Consider the following 14,938-nt stretch of genomic DNA (forward strand, 5'->3'; position numbering starts at 1 on the left):
GGGGGCGAACCCGATAATATACGTATTAATTTCTGTTCATATTAAATTTTAATGTTGCTCCTTACTTTCAGTTGAAAAATTGATTTTTTATTATTTAATTTCTTATCTTTTTTTTAATAGTGCTGGGAATTCCGGCGCCCCCTTCATAGAAATGTCCCTTCCCCCATGAAAACTTCCTACGCGGAAAGATCCTCCCATGTAACATCCAACCCAAGTCCACCCTAACCACCCCCTAACTACCAAAACACCCCCCTGAAAACTTCGGTATACTTCCCGATAACCAACGTTGTATGTAAACATTGGGCAATGTTCATAACTTACAGACCTCCCCCCCCCGGGACTGTGGAGGGATAAGTCATCCTCAAAGATATAGTTACTGCATTTTTCGACTATGCTGAAAAAAATGGCTATGTCAAAATTTTGACCGGATGATTTTGGGAAAAAAATGAGCGTGGAAGGGGGCCTTGTTGCCCTCAATTCTTTTTGGTCACTTAAATAGAGAACTAGAACTTTTAATTTTCGTTCGAATGAGCCTTCTTGCGATATTCTAGGACCACCGGTACGATACGATTGCCCCTGGGGAAAAAAAAAAAAACAAAAACAAATAAACACGCATCCATGATCTTTTTTCTGACAAAAAATTCAAAATTCCACATTTTTGAATATAGGAGCTTGAAACTTCTATATTTGGGATCTCTGATACGCTGAATTTGATGGTGTGATTTTCATTATAGTTCTGTGACTTTTAGGGGGTGTTTCCGCCTTTTTTCGAAAATAAGGCAAATTTTCTCAGGCACATAACTTTTGATAAGTAAGACTAAACTTGATGAAGCCTATACATTTGGAATCAGCATAAAAATATAATCTTTTGATGTATCTATTGGTATTAAAATTCTGTTTTTTAGATTTTGGGTTGCTATTGAGTCGGGTTGCTCCTTACTTACAGTTCGTTACCACGAACTGTTTGACTAAAACAATACATTTTTTTCACAACCCCCTTCGCCTTCCGAAAAATTTATTTTATACCTGACCAAAGGCCTTATAAAAATTTAGAGTATTTTGGCAAATGAACTGTTTGAGGAATTTGAATGAAATCAATTAACTCTTTGCAGAATCTGCCTCCTACCAGTCTACAAAAAGAACTCGCCGCGCCTCCTTCACAATAGCCTGTGCTCACTTGCATACCCCTTTATACGTATAATTCTATGAAATAGTTTAAGCCAATACTAAAAATTTAGCGAGTATTCTATCCATGCATTGTTCGTATCTCAAGAGCAGCTTGGGGTTTGACGTTGGGACTTTCAGGTATTTTTTTCATATTTGGTTACTATGGGTTTTGGATAATTTTTTACTCTTTTATCTCTCTTGTGTGGTATCAATAGCAACTTTTTTTTTGTCAAAAATAGATTTCATTTTCGGAATTATGTTTTGTTAGTTAAATAAAAACCATATGTGAAGCAATTCTCTGATTAAAAGTGAGCCCCTAAACAGCTCCCTCTGATGTTCTACTGCCCCGCTATCAGTACAACAACAAGAAAACAAGAACGCACCAGTTGGGAATATAAGTCTCCTGAATAGGGTTTTTGGCCATGGCAACGCCTGTGATGTACTTTCTTTCGATCCGACGCAATTTTTTTTAGCAAGCTTTAGGCAATTTTTCGAAATTGCCCTAAATTTGTTTTAAAAATAACATATTAAAATTAAGAAATATTGATGGTACTTACTTTCCCTCAATGTTTGAGGTTCCAGTTATGCTTGTTGCAAGTAGTTTTTGATCAGAGGTGTAACTTCTTGCAGCATTCACGAATTCTGCGATTTATATGACAGTAGACAAGTCAAGTTTTTGCCCTCGTGTCATATCTTTTACATTTGTACTTATCAGAGGTGACTCTATAGCGTTGCCTATAGTAAAGGCCATGAAGGACAATATTTTTTTTTCAGAGCCACTTAATATGGAAGAGGTGTTCTTTTTTGCTTCAGAGGGGGCTAGTTTGATTAGAAATTGATAGTTCTAGTTATCTGTTTAAATTTCAAAAAGGATCGGAGGGTGACTACCCCCCCCTATACCTTTTTAGCCCCAAACCTATCTGATAAAAATTCTGAGATATTTATTTTATAAAAGAATAGTTCAGACATCAAATAACAAGCCCCCAGGGTCGAAATAACCCCCCAGAGCCCGGAGCATGGTGTTCTAAGTCATGTCCCGGGGCCATGTAAGGTTTTTTATGTAAGAGGTGGTCGTATAAGCTTCAGGGGTGGCTCATTTGATTCGAAACTGAAAGTTTTAGTTATATCTTTAAGCGTCAAACGTGGTTGGAAGGCGTCTACCCCTCCCCCCTCACTCACCCTCTTTTTCTTCAAATGCATCCAATCAAAATTTTGAGATAGACAATTTATTTGAAATAGTCCGACGATCAAATAACAAAAACTTTGCTACCAATATACCCCCCCCCCCAAAGCCCGGGGAGGGTTGTAAATTATGCCCCGCGGGTATATAAGGTCCTTATATAATAAGCAAACTTCGGAGGGGACTTAATGAATAGAAATTGAAATTTCTAATTCCCTTTCTAAGAGTCAAAAGTGATTATTTTTAAGAGTCAAAAGATGGCAATTAGCCCCTCCGCATCCACCAATCCTCTTTTCCCCAAATGCGTCCGATTAAATTTTTTAAATAATCATTTTTCCAAAATAGACCAAAGGTCATATAATGAAAACTCTGAAATTTACAAAAAAAACAGAGCCCGGGAGCTCTTGGGGGGAGGGGGCTTCTTATGGAAGGAATAGTCGTATAAAATTTGGAGAAGGCTCATTCTGTTAGAAATTGAAAGTTATAGTTCTCTTTTAAGAGTAAAAAGAGACCGGAGGGCAACTAGCCCCCCTGCCCTATTTACCCCCAACCAATCTGATCGAATTTTTCAGATTGCCATTTTGTTGAAATAAGTCCAAAGATCAGAATACAAAAACTCAAGGGTCAACACAAATCCCCAGAACCCGGGGGCAGGTGTTGAATCTTATACCCTAGGGGCGTATACGTTTTTTATTTAAGGGTTTTTAAGACAGTTCAAAGATCAGACAGCCCGACCCCCATCCCCACCCCTCAAAATAATTTATAAACGATGTTTTGCTTCAAAACTTAAAGTAGCTAACCCCTTGACCTCCCTGCAGGACCCCCCCCCCCCCCAATAAAACAAAAAGACTTATTAGCGACATTATTATCAAAGATTATGGGAACTCACCCCTGGGCCTGACACCCCAGCCCCCCAAAAAAACTATTTATCAAAGGTACTTTATTCAAAAATTATGGGAGCTGACCCCTGGTCCTCTCTCCAAGACCCAGCCTCCCCCTACCCCCTCATCAATGATAAATTAAAACTATATCTAAAATGAAACTTATCAATGATAAATCATTAGAGCTGACCCCTGGCCCTCCCTCCTTGAACCGACGACCCCCACCCCCACCACAAAAAAAACAAAAAAACACAACTTATTAATGATATTTTGTTCCAAAAATTATGGGAGCTGACCCCTGGTCCTCCCTCCATGACCCAGCCTCCTCCTCCCCCCTCATAAATGATAAATTAAAACTAGATCTAGATTAAAACTTATCAATGAACAATCATAGGAGCTGACCCCTGGCCCTCCTTCTGTAGCCTGACACCCCCCAGCCCCCTCCTCTCCCAAAATAAAAGAACAACAACATATTAACGATATTTATTCCAAAAATGATTGGAACTTACCCCTGGTCCTCCCTCCATGGCCCATTCTCCCCCCCCCCCAAAAAAAACTCATTAACAATATTTTTTTTCAAAAATCATTGGAGCTAACCCCTGGCCCTCCCTCCTTGGCCAAACCCATCCCCCCCCCCCCAAAAAAAAAAGACATTGGCCGTCCTTTCTAAGCCTGCCTCATGGCTGAACAAAACTTCAGTGGATTCTCATTAGATCGGAGATTGAAATTTCTAGTGCCCTTTTTAAAAGTCAAAAGTGATTGGAGAGCAACCATCCCTTTTTCAAGAAACTTATTTATATACGGTCCCTTTGTAACCCCTTAGGCCAGTTGATATGTATTTTGAGGTACCCATTTTGTTTGAAAGAGAAAATATCAATAAATTTGTTTCCAAGGATGACATAGCTCCAGGAGAACATGGGATAAGGACCATAATAATGCGAACTATCAATTCTTTACTGATATATTTTATAGTTGAAAAAATGAGTTGTCCAGTTTGATCTCGGTAGTCCAGTGACATGAAACTTTTAGGTGGTATTTTTCTGGTCAAAATAATCATCAACATTTCGCTGTGGGAAGGGGGAGGGGTCAGAGGCTCGAAAATTAACCCACAAGAATTGTTTTTCTGACCAATTTGAAATTTAAAGACATAAGTCCTTGGGCGTAAAGGCCTAATATGCAAAAAAATTATTCAAAGAATTGGTCCCTTTGAAATTGGTTCTTTCTTAACCAGTTTAGCGTTAGCGTAAAGAGCTACCTTTATGGATGGAGCAAGATATGGAGGAGAGGGCAACCTCCCTAATATAGGTAAATAATTTCCGTCCGCTTTAATTTTTAATGTTGCTCCTTACTATCTGTTGAAAAAACTTGTTTTCTTTTCCAATTTTTAATCCTATTTAAATAATGCCGGGTAATCAAGCTCCCCCTACATGGAAAATCCCTCCCCCTGGAAAACACCTTCATGGAAAGTTCTTTACGCATAGAATACCTCCACCGCCATGAAAATTTTGCCAAGACAATTCAATTTTTTTCGGAAAACCCTCCCCCACAAAACTCCTTGCGGGCGATTCCGGGTGAAACATTTTTCTGTGTCCACTTTCATTTGAAATTAATTTTATGATTATAATTTATATGATGATAATTTATGATTCTTTAAAATCATTCCAGAAATCACCACACTCCTCCATATAAAAGGTTTTCCAGAAATTCACAACCCCCCACCCCGCCCAAAAACTTCCTTAACCACGAAAAATTTTCCTCTTGGAAAGCTCCCTAGCAGAAAATCCCCCCTCCCTGAAAAACATCCAAAATTATGGGAGCTGACCCCTGGTCCTCCCTCCATGACCCAGCCTCCTCCCCCCTCATAAATGATAAATTAAAACTAGATCTAAATTAAAACTTATCAATGAACAATCATAGGAGCTGACCCCTGGCCCTCCCTCCGTGGCCTGACGCCCCCCAACCCCCCCCCCCCAAAAAAAGAACATATTAACGATATTTTATTCCAATAATGATTGGAACTTACCCCTGGTCCTCCCTCCATGGCCCATTCTCCCCCCCCCCAAAAAAAAAACAACTCATTAACAATATTTATTTTCAAAAATCATTGGAGCTAACCCCTGGCCCTCCCTCCTTGGCCAAACCCATCCCCCCCAAAAAAAAAGACGGGGGCTGTCCTTCCTAAGCCTGCCTCATGGCTGTACAAAACTTCAGTGGATGCTCATTAGATCGGAGCTTGAAAGTTCTAGTGCCCTTTTTAAAAGTCAAAAGTGATTGGAGAGCAACCATCCCTTTTTCAAGAAACTTATTCATATATGGTCCCTTTGTAACACCTTAGGCCAAGACAATTCAATTTTTTTTCGGAAAACCCTCCCCCGCAAAACTCCTTGCGGGCGATTCCGGGTGAAACATTTTTCTGTGTCCAGTTTCATTTGAAATTAATTTTATGATTATAATTTATATGATGATAATTTATGATTCTTTAAAAATCATTGCAGAAATCACCACACTCCTCCATATAAAAGGTTTTCCAGAAATTCACAACCCCCCACCCCGCCCAACAACTTCCGTCCCACGAAAAAAGTTACTCTTGGAAAACTCCCTAGCAGAAAAAACCCCCATCCAGAAAAACAACTGTATTCTTACCAAAAACAAAAACTAAACGTAGACAATGGGCCAATTTTATAAAATACAAACCCATCTTCAAGGACTTTGAGGGGGTATGCTATTCCCAAAGGCATAGTTACTGGATCATTCAACTGTGTTGAACAAAACGGCTATCATTAAATTTTGATCGAACGACTGTGAGAAAAAAAGGGGCGTGGGAAGGGGAATATTTGCCCTCTAATCATTATGATCACTTAAAAAAGCACTAGAACTTTTAATTTTTGTTAGAATGAGTCCTCTCCCAATATTTTAGGACCATTTGTTCGATGCGATCATCCTATCGAAGGAAAAACAACAAATAAACACGCTTCCGTATGTTTCTTCTGGAAAAAACAGAAAATTTCACATTTTTGCAGATGGGAGGTTGAAACTTATATAGTATGGCAATTTGATAGGGAATCTGATGGTGTACTTTTCATTAAGACTTCTTCACTTTTATGGGGTGTTCCCCCCTTTCTTTAAAAAATTAGGAAAATTTTCTCAGACTCGTAGCCTTTGAGAGGTAACAAAATCTTATATATTTGAAATTAACGTAATAATTCAATTTTTTGGAGGTATCTATTGAATCCTCAACTTGAATCCTCAACTGAGAACCTTGATTTCTCAACTGTAGAGTTCTCTGACACACAGAGTCTGATTCTACGATTTCCATTACGATTCCTTGACTTTCAGAGTTTGTTTCCACCTTTTTCAAAAATCCGGCAAATATTCTTAGGCTCGTTGCTTTCGATGGGTAACAAGAAGCTTATTAAATCTTATTTTTTCGTAATTAGAATAATAAGTCGATTTGATTTATTTATTGATGTCAAATTCCATTTTTTAGAGTTTCGGTTACTATTGAGCAGCGTCGTTCCTTAGAGTTTGTTGCCACGAAGTTCTTCAAAATATAAAATATAAAAAAAAAACTCGATAAAAACAGCAAAACAATTCACACAAACTTTGTAATAAAAAAAAACTACAAAACTAAAACTTAAACAGCCTTATTGACACTAATCCTTGCAATTCAGCTAAGAGAAGCTATTAAGAAAACGGCTTTTTCATCATTAAACAGTATCTTAGTAATAAACTGGCAGCTTTGTAAGACCGTGAGTCAATCTCCGTGAATTTGCGGTTTCTAACATCTGTCTTAGCGGAAATTCTAAGGATTACTGACGATAAAGCTGTTTAAATTTTTAGTTTTTGCTGCTGTTTTAATAGAAGGTTTGTATGCATTATTTGAAGTTTTTATTAGATGAGAATCGTGGATAAAGCTTTCTTCCCGAATACTGGATGAATATGATGATTATCATTTATACAATGGCATCTCCATCCTTTCTGTCATAGGCTAGATTCAAAACTCAAAACTGTTTTTTGTAGCCAATATTTGGTTAATAGGAAGGGGGGCGAGAGCACACTGGTAATGAAGAGTGTTGGTGGAAAGAGTGGTGACTAGGTACTGTAAAGGTACAATTAAAATTTAAGCTGTTGATTTGTTAATTTAGGGTTTTAATGGGTAAATATATCCGAAAGAATCCAAAAATCCTTTAAATTAATTTTGTATATTAGTCCTTATTGGTCAAGGACTTATGATTGTCAATTTCAAATTGATCATAAAAAAATTTCTTGTGACAAATTTCTGGGCATCCCCTTTCCCACATCAAAAGATTGATGATGATTTTGACGACGAATATAATCCCTGAAAGTATTACAATACTGAACTCCCAAGAACAAAAATACCCCTGATTTTGTCACTATAAAATATATCTGTAAATAATTAATAGGCATGTTTCGCATAATTTACTATCCTTATCCCAGAGTCTCTGGGGGTATGCCATCCTTTGATGCAAATTTGTTGATATTTTTTGTTCTGAACAAAATTATTACAGATAACCTTAAAACCTGCGTTTTGGGTTTTAAGGTTACTGTGTATCTTAATAACAAAGGCGTCCACCAGAAATATTCCAAGAAATCAAGAGGGACTGAATATCAATGCGTACCTCCTCCTTCCCTAGAACAAATTCTATATTTACCAGAAGGATCAATAAGAGCTAGGATTCTTAGGCATTAAAATGCATTTTTTGAAGAATCCCCCACCCCGACGTCAAAATGATCCACCAACTGTCCTTCATAATAACTGATGTGTACTTACACATCACTGCAAACAATTTTATGAAATACGAAGGAAATTAATATAGCTAAATAAAGATTGAAAATAAATATCCATAACTTTTTTTCTGCAATTAGAGGAAAGGTAGCCTCCTCCATTGCCCTTATTCAGGTTTAGTCTAAATGAAGGGAGATAAGATATTATTTCCTACCCCTTCTCCCCTATGCCACTATCTATATTTATCTAAAAGGTCATGGAGATTTAGACAATTAGAGCATTGAAATGCTCTTTTTTTGGCATCTGGCATTCCCCTCCCTTGCTCATTGCCCGACCATCACTTCTATTTTTACAGCCGTTCTACAATTATACACTTTCTTTCTTTCTATTAATATTGTCTTAACTTGTCTTTCTCTGCTCAGTTTTTCATTTATGGAGAACTTCCAGCAAAAACTGTAGGGAGAGATTTTTTGGGGTGAATTTCCACGGAGGAAATTTACGGGGTCGATTTGTCAGGGAAACCTGCCGGACCCCGAAGCAGGAAAAGAGGATTTATACTACCTCGACGGTCGAAAACTCATGTGCTTAAGTTTGTGTTGAAATTGAATGAATTAGGCAAATTTTTTTCTTAAAGCAAATCTCACTTAGTCTCCTTCTCCTTCCATACTGACAGCTTTTAAGAACAATTCAGTGTGTTAAATGTAATTCTTAAGAACTAGCCCCTCCCCTCTCTGTTTTAAAATCTTGTGATGTACCCATCACCCTCATTGTTAAAATTTTTCTTCGTCTCCACGTCATGGTATCAAATCTTTCATTTATTTCCGTGGGCTGCTTGCCTGGGTTGATTCCTACTGGGATTTTACCGTTGTCCCCCTCCCTACTTTGTTTTATCTAATATATTTACTCCCAAGTAGAGCTTTTAATACTGTGAACTTTCTTGGAAAAATGGTTGCTTTTAGTACTTTCAATCCAAAATTAGTTATTTTGAAATCAAATAAAAAGTACACAATTGGAATCACAATGACCGAAAAACTCTATACATGAAACTTATAGTTCCCTGACTTGATCAATAATGACTTGTCTAGAGGTTGTTTTACGGGGGGGGGGGTATTTTTCCTGGGAGGAACTTTCTAAAGTTTTGTTTCCGGTAAGGTGAAGAAGTTTTTCATGGAAGGGGAGCCATATTTACCGTTATTACTTGAAAAACGATTAGAAAAGAAAAAAAACAAGGTTTTTTTCCACTGAAAGAAAGGAACTGAAATTAAATCTCAAAGTGAACTGAAATTATTTTGTTTATGAGGCTGCCCCACTCCTCTGTGCCTTGATCCTTATGCTAAAATTTAACTGTTTTTCCCAACTTTTTAAGAACGACATTTGAAGCACAAGAGCTGTTTAATTTGAATAAGAAGCTTTTTTCTAAAGTCATATAAATTTTAACGTTCAGAGCAAGGTATCGAGGAGGGGGCAAACCTCTTACTTACGGAATGCTTTTTTTCGATCTGAGTTTCAATCTTGGTACTAATTTTCAGTTGAAAATTATTTTTTATTTATTTACACTATCGAAGGGCTTATATTCAGTTGTATAATTACTCAACTTAATTCTATTTCTAAAAGTTTTAGCTTCTAATTTAACTTTTTAACTGAATAAATATATATTAAGTCTGACAGCTAGAAGTACGAGATTTAAACATTTATAGATTGAACTCTTTTACGGGGAAATTGGTGTTTTTTAGGAAAAGATCAAAACGATCTGTCTACCCATTGGAAAAAGAGATTTAGCTTTTCCAGCTACCCCTAGTACGTCAAGGGCAATTTACGGGTGGATGACACTTTAGATATGATTTCAAAGTGCCAGCTCATATAATAGTCTTATCCAAATTAGTCTCATTAATTAAATTAAAAGCAATTTTTAATTAGTCTCCTTCTATCTTTTTTATGTAGCATTACTAGATAAGAAAAAAACAAGAAATACCAAAATGTAAAATTTCTGGAAAAAAAAATAGGAATTTTTAATATCGTATTAAGAGTTAAACAAAAAAAATCCTCTATTTTATAGTATTACTTAATAACAAATTAGGAGAAACATCGATGATTTGTGGGGAATGAATAAAGCAACTTGGTATTTAAAGACCGATTTTCCCAAAATAATTTCTGGAAAGCTGAAAGAGATAAATAATCTGCATCTGACCCTTTTGAAGACTTGATTATTATGACGGGTACTTTTAGAGCTAGGACAGTTTCAGTTTAATGCTATTTAGTTGCCTAGAATTTTTTTGAGGGGCGGGGGGAACTGTTCCAATGTTTTGATATTTCAGAAGAATCTTTTCTTCTTGTTTCACTATCCCTGTATCGCTAAAATGGCTGCCTTTTTGTCTTATCTTTTCCCATGATGTAGAGTGATGAAAAAATAAGACAAGAAAGGCAGCGCAACAGATACGTTGTTGCCACGTATCCCTAATAAGGCGTTTTGCTCATGTTTTCTGCACTTCACAGAGGTAGAAGATAAAATTGGTTGATTCGCTTGCCAAAATTCTCTCCATTCGGAAAGTACCACGAGTTTTTATTGTTTTGCTTTCCTTTTTTTACTTCAAAAATAAAATGAGATTTAAGAGAAAATTGGTCCAAATGGATTTTCATATTATATGTTTTATAATTTTGTTAACTGAACACACCAATGTGGTGTACAAATAGTTGATGAGTCCACTTTTCAAGTGTTTAAAATTTAGTGTTTAAAGTTTGACTTTCTCACAATTCTTTTTTTTAAACAATAAAACTTTAGCGTAAAGAGCGAGGCGTTGAGGAAGGCACAGCCCCTTTCATATACGGAATAATTTCTGTTCGTTTTAAGTTTTAATGTCACTCCTTACTTTCAGTTTAAAATTTTTTTTTATTTAAAGGCTGCGAAAGCGAGGGGTTTGGGGGGGGGGGCGGCAGCCCCCCAACTGTACCTTCTAATCCCTGTACGTTTTAAGGTTCGAATTTGTGACTCAGCCTCTTTAACTCTTTAGAAAACGTAGTTTTTTTCAAATAATTTCTGCACGTTTTTGTAAAGTTTATTACTTATTATTGCTTGACTAACTGTTAGATGATCGTGTATTATTCTTTTCTTTCTCGACAGGGTGTTTTAAGGGTCGACCTTGTAACTCAGCCTCTTTAACTCTTTAGAAAACTTAATTTTTTTCAAATAATTTAAAAAAGAAACTGAGTTTCTTTTTTAAACTTTAAATTCAGTATATAAAAAATTTGCTCTGACGGTGAATCGAACCCGGGTTCTCCGCCTGACAGTCAGGAGTATCAATCGCTGTAATAAAGAGACACAATTGTAATTATATTTTTAGTATGTTGAATCTATTTTTGATTTTTGACGAGAGCAAATCCCCACAAAACTTGATATTTGGTTTTTGGAAAAAAGGGAAGGAGTGATCAGATTGAGCTGAAATTTCGAGGATAATTTTCCAGGCCCCAGGAAAGTTTATTCTCTAAATTTCAGCCCGATCAGACACCGTTAAAGGGGGGCTGTGGTGGGAAAAATTAACATAGGCTGTTATAGGAAAACGATGTTTTTCGTAAATGTAAATTCGGGGGATAATTTTTTCGGTCTGAAAATATCAATAGGCCCTAACAGGTCGAATTCTGCTTCGAATGAGTCCTCATTCATCCGGATCAGTTGCCAACTGTGGCCTGTAGGCGTGGATAACAAAAAAAATTGAACTTTAAGTGGCTATATTTGGTTTTTGGAAAACAGGGAAGGAGTGATCGGATTGAGCTGAAATTTCGAGGATAAGCTCCCGAATCCTAGGAAAGCTTAATCTCTAAATTTCAACCCAATCGGACAACGTTAAAGGGGGGTTGTGGTCGGAGGGTCGAAACTTCCGGCCCACTTTTACCCATGAAGATAAAGTCGGAGAGGGGTGAAATTTTGCACGTTTCTTAGTTTGAGCTTGGGCTACAAAATGCGATTACCGCTGTCTCTCTGTGACCGCTAGGACCGGATATCGCTTAACATTGTGGTGGGTCGCCTCTTTATAGAGCGGGCTCTTATAGGAAAACGAGCCCGCGTTTTCGCGGGCTCTTATAGGAAAACGATAAGAGCCTGCTTATAGCGGGCTCTTATAGGAAAATGAGGTTTTTCGTAAATGTAAATTCGGGGGATAATTTTTTCGGTCTGAAAATATCAAAAGGCCCTAACAGGTCGAATTCTGCTTCGAATGAGTCCTCATTCACCCGGATCAGTTGCCAACTGTGGCCTGTAGGCGTCTATAACAAAAAAAAGAAGAGAAATGAACTTTCAGTGGCTATATTTGGTTTTCGGAAAACAGGGAAGGAGAGATCGGATTGAGCTGAAATTTCTAGGATAAGCTTCCGGGCCCTGGGAAAGCTCAACCTCTAAATTTCAGCCCAATCGGACAACTTTAAAGGGGGGCTGTGGTCGGAGGGTTGAAACTTCCGGCCCACTTTTACCCATGAAGATAGAGTCGGAGGGGGGTGAAATTTTGCACGTTTCTTAGTTTGAGCTTGGGCTACAAAATGCGATTACCGTTGTCTCTCTGCAACCGCTAGGACCAGAAATCACTTAACATTGTGGTGGGTCGCCTCTTTAGAGAGAAACAAGTGTGCCTCCTTGATATCAAATACACAAGTCTCATCAAGTTTCGTCTTACCCATAAAAAGTTACGCGCCGAAGAATATTTTGCCTTATTTCTGAAAAAAGTAGGAAACATCCCCTAAAAATCATAGAACGTTAATGAAAATCACACCATCGGATTCAGCGTGTCATAGAACCCTATTATAGAAGTTTCAAGCTCTTATCTGCAAAAATATGGCATTTTGTATTTTTTGGTTCATTTGTTTTGTTTTTTTTTGTTTTTTTTGTTTGTTTTTTTTTCCCAGGGGTGATTGTATCGACCCAGTGATCCTAGAATGTCGCGGGAGGGCTCATTTGAACAGAAACTAAAAGTTCTAGTGCCCTTTTTAAGTAACCAAAAATGGAGGGCAACTAAGTCCCCTCTCACACTTTTTTTTTCCCAAAGTCACCCGATCAAAATTTTGAGATAGCTATTTTGTTCGGCATGGTAAAACAAAATACAATAACTATGTCTTTGAGGATGAATTAATCCCCCAAAGTCCTTAGGGACTGTGTAATACTTAATACTTGGAGAAACGGTCACTTAAATGAAACATTACATTTACTCTATACTGGGATTATTATTATTAATATTTTTTTAAGTTAACAAAAGTTCCGGATACCTCCCTATTCTTCTGTATTTTTTTTAGCAATGATACACCTAGAAAGAATTGTTTTCTGACTTCAAACTGTCCAAATTCCAAATACCTTACCCCCTCCCAGTAAATACCCCTCCAGAAAATACTCCCCTCCCCGTTGAAAAGAAGGCTTTTCCAAATCTGAGAATTTTGTTTGAGTTTTATTTTTGTAATTTCCGTAGGGGGAGTTTTGGAACTTGTGTATTATGGGCCACTTACTCAAGTTTATGCTGTGTTAAAGTAGAGGTTTCTTCTTTAATTTTTTCAGCTTAGCGCAAAACAAGACAAAGACAAGTGACATAATAAATTTGAAATATATAATTTGGGCTATATATTTGCACATAAGGGGGGGGGAAGTATTTTGACAGTTTTAAGTCAGTAAATAATTCTTTTTAGGTATATGGCCACTAAAAATTACAGAAGAATAGCGAAGTATCTGGAAATTTTGTAAGCTAAAAAAAAAAAAAAAAAAAAAAAAAAAAAAAAAAAAAAGCATCCCAGTATAAAGTAAACCTAATGTTTCATTTAAGTGTTTTTTTCAAGTGTTTAGTGTTTTTTTTTCCAATGACAGATTTTTCAAGTATTAAGTACTATTATTAGGTTAATGTAGTGTTTCATTTAAGTGTTTTATGATGATTGCTGATCAAAGTTTATGTTATTTGTGCCTTTCATTTATGTTAATTTACTGTGTTCATGGAAGTATATTTGGCTTTAAAATACATATATCTATCTATATATCTAATAAGCAGAAGAATTGTACCATACACATTTTGCATGCAAACTCGCTATTCTTTACCCCCCCCCCCTAATGTGCGAATCTATAGCCCAAACTTATTTCTAAAGTAAAGAAAAACTAAGAGAAGAACCGATGTGTCCTCGATTTTTACACAGCGTAAACTTGATTGAGTGGGGTATAATACAACAGTACCGAAATTCCTTCCCCCAACAGAAATTAAAAAAAACAAAATTCAAATAAAGTTCTCAAATTTGGAAAGCCTTATTTTCCACGGGGGGTATTTTCCGGGGGGTATTTGCCGGAGGGTATTTTCCGCGGAGGGATATTTTCCGCGAGAAGGGTATTCTCCACGGGGGGTATTTTACTGGGATTATTTACCGGAGGGTATTTTTCGGGGAGGGGGGGTTATTTTCCGCGGAGGGGTATTTTCCGTGAGGGAGGAGGGTATGTTCCACGGCGGATATTTTCCGAAGGTATATTTTCCGGGAGGGGGGGTCGGCGGGGGTGAATGCCAGCCACCGCTATTTGCATGCTGGAGAAAGTTTTCAACAACTTTTGACAACATACACCCTTTTGAAAATCTTGACACAAATAGCAATGTTTAATTTAGTTTTATACCTCGTCTAGTTGGCCTGAAAAATAAGACTGAATACCATTCCAAGAAATTATATCTATGCTCCTTGACAGCTTGAATACACTTACACACTTTTAATTTATTTAAATTTTAAGAGATGAAGTAGTCAAAAATTTCGAATAATATTTTGAACTTCCTCAGTCGGTGAAATAGCCTCAGTTGCTCTTGGAATATTGCTGAGATGTCTTATTAGCAACAAGGATACAGACAGTGTGTTTTGACTTAATTTTAAAGCAAAATTTAGTTTTAAAGCATAATAGGCAAATTGCGCAACTTTTTGGGGTTGAACTACCCAATAACCCTAGACATCTAGTTACCGATCAGCTATACT

The 14,938-nt window shown here is 37.0% G+C and overlaps 1 long non-coding RNA gene across 2 annotated transcripts in view; it reads left to right on the plus strand.

The window, feature by feature from the left end:
- Positions 1-6,999: 6,999 nt before the first annotated feature.
- The window catches only part of LOC148939725 (uncharacterized), a 73,499-nt gene continuing 65,560 nt past the window's right edge, over positions 7,000-14,938 (plus strand). For both annotated transcript variants that reach the window (XR_016143522.1, XR_016143523.1), the window contains exon 1: positions 7,000-7,092. This is a non-coding gene — a long non-coding RNA (uncharacterized LOC148939725). The remainder of the gene's footprint in view (positions 7,093-14,938) is intronic.

The sequence above is a fragment of the Artemia sp. Qi Xiang Cuo genome, chromosome 21, assembly GCF_049724085.1.
Source record: "Artemia sp. Qi Xiang Cuo chromosome 21, ASM4972408v1, whole genome shotgun sequence".
NCBI classification, from domain to species: domain Eukaryota; kingdom Metazoa; phylum Arthropoda; class Branchiopoda; order Anostraca; family Artemiidae; genus Artemia; species Artemia sp. Qi Xiang Cuo.